Source organism: Sinocyclocheilus rhinocerous, unplaced genomic scaffold (assembly GCF_001515625.1).
Source record: "Sinocyclocheilus rhinocerous isolate Xijiao unplaced genomic scaffold, SAMN03320098_v1.1 scaffold5904, whole genome shotgun sequence".
In the NCBI taxonomy this organism is placed as follows: Eukaryota; Metazoa; Chordata; class Actinopteri; order Cypriniformes; family Cyprinidae; genus Sinocyclocheilus; species Sinocyclocheilus rhinocerous.
The window spans coordinates 22436-24885 of NW_015662236.1; positions in this window are offsets into that span (position 1 = coordinate 22436).

The window sequence follows — 2450 nt, forward strand, 5'->3', positions numbered from 1 at the left end:
TGGAATAGTTGTGTAGGCTATATTTAACACAAAATATTTATTTTGAATAAATACTGTTCTTTTTAACTTTTTATTTATCAAAGAATCCTGAAAAAATATCACAGGTCCCAAAAAAGATTAAGCAACACAACTGTTTCCAACATTGATTAAAAATCAGCATATTAGAATGATTTGTGAAGGATCATGTGACACTAAAATCTGGAATAATGATGCTGAATATTCAGCTTTGCTTCACAGGAATAGATTATATTTTAAAGTATATTAAAATAGAAAACGGTTTTATTAAATTGCAATAATAGGCTATTTCACAAAATTACAGTTTTCTTTCTGTATTTTTGATCAAATAAATGCAGGCTTGATGAGCATAAGAACCTCTTTAGAAAACATTAAAAATCTTACTGATCCCAAACTTTTGAACGGCAGTGTATATAGTACATATTTATCCTTTGTGTGTGTGCTTTATTTATATTTATACATATGTGTATTTTATTCACATCTTATTTTTATTATCTGTGTTGTTGTTGTTGTGTCTGTGTACTGGAAGCTTGTGACACTAAAACAAATTCCTTGTATGTGCAAACATACTTGGCAATAAAGCTCTTTCTGTCTTCTGATATGCGTGTGTGTAATATAGCCTACAGTAGGCCTACTACAGTATATATGAAAATGCATATTTTTCAATTAAAGAGAACTTATAGAATAAATATGGACTGATTTAGGTGCTTGACACTTCATTGGTCATTTTGTGTTTTAAGAATGATATTCAAGTTTAAGATTACGCAGGAAGTTACTTAAATGTAAATTGTTTTATCTAGGTGTATACATTAGAGAAATAAGACTTTCCTTATTGATCACGTTTTCCCTCAGGTAAAATGCATGTTTTCTTGCGTGGCTGGATGTTGGAATCACGTTGTTTGCATTCGCTCAAACTGATTTGCTGAAGTCGAAATGCGGTCGTTAAAAAACCCAACACCGTTAGCGCGAGTCCCGCTCGCTATGAAGCGGGAGCGATCAGCCGGCAGAGGATTCCGCTTGGTCTTAAAGTCTAACGTTACCTGGAACGGCTATGTTCACAAATCAAACACTTGTCAAAAAAGCTTGTCAATTTAGAGTTTGTTATTTGTATGGTTTGTATGGGTATAGCTTTCATACGGAACGCTTCTTTGATGCCTTAAATACGGGACGGTTGGCAACCCTACCCCCCCACACACAAAGTGTGTATAACACAGCGCCCTCTAGGAGAACTGCACTTCCGCTGAGATACACACTCTGGGGATTCTGACCAATCAGAGGCCAGCAAGAGGCCACGCACGTCTGAATAATTTGCTGATCTGACCAATCAGAGGCAAAATACGTCAGCAATAGGGATAGCGGAAAAAAATGACTTGTGTATATGAATGAATAGACAGATAATCAACTTAAATTAAAGATTTAAATTAATACTATGAACCAATAATTAGTGTTTAATTAAAAAATATAATAATAATTTACCCGAGAGGAAGCTCTCATCCTGTACCTCCATGAGCATTTGTCTCTAACTTTGAGTCTTGTATTGTGGGTTAAGCAGTGTGTGTGTGCATCACGGACTCTTACCGGGAGATCAGAGAGAAACGGTACACTACAGTAACTTAGATCCTTGTTTATAATGGTGTGTGAACAATGTGAAACACGGCAGAAGGACACATCAGGGCATATAACTTTGAAAAACACGTATTTCTTCCAAAAAGCGGAGGGACAGATGTTTAAATTTCCTAAAGTAAGAGTAATTATCCTAATGTACCTATGAGTTTATTCAATAAAACAAACAAGCCACACAAAGATGTGAAAACATGCAAACTTGCTTGCTTTTAGTGGTGGTTTTAATGAATGAATAGACAGATAATCAACTTAAATTAAAGATAAATTAATACTATGAACCAATAATTAGTGTTTAATTAAAAAATATAATAATAATTTACCCGAGAGGAAGCTCTCATCCTGTACCTCCATGAGCATTTGTCTCTAACTTTGAGTCTTATATTGTGGGTTAAGCAGTGTGTGTGTGCATCACGGACTCTTACCGGGAGATCAGAGAGAAACGGTACACTACAGTAACTTAGATCCTTGTTTATAATGGTGTGTGAACAATGTGAAACACGGCAGAAGGACACATCAGGGCATATCACTTTGAAGTAAAGTAGAGTAATTATCCTAATGTACCTATGAGTTTATTCAATAAAACAAACAAGCCACACAAAGATGTGAAAACATGCAAACTTGCTTGCTTTTAGTGGTGGTTTTAATCATTTAAATAGTTTTTCCTAGTTTCTAAGAAAAAAAGCCTATCTGTCAGGCAAATTTCCTCATATGATCGGTTCTCCCTCCCCCTCCACCGGAGAACCGTTACAGCAGAGTAGAGGTCTGCACGGGCTTTAAAGTGAAGCCCGTACCCGAGATCGTCTGACCCGACC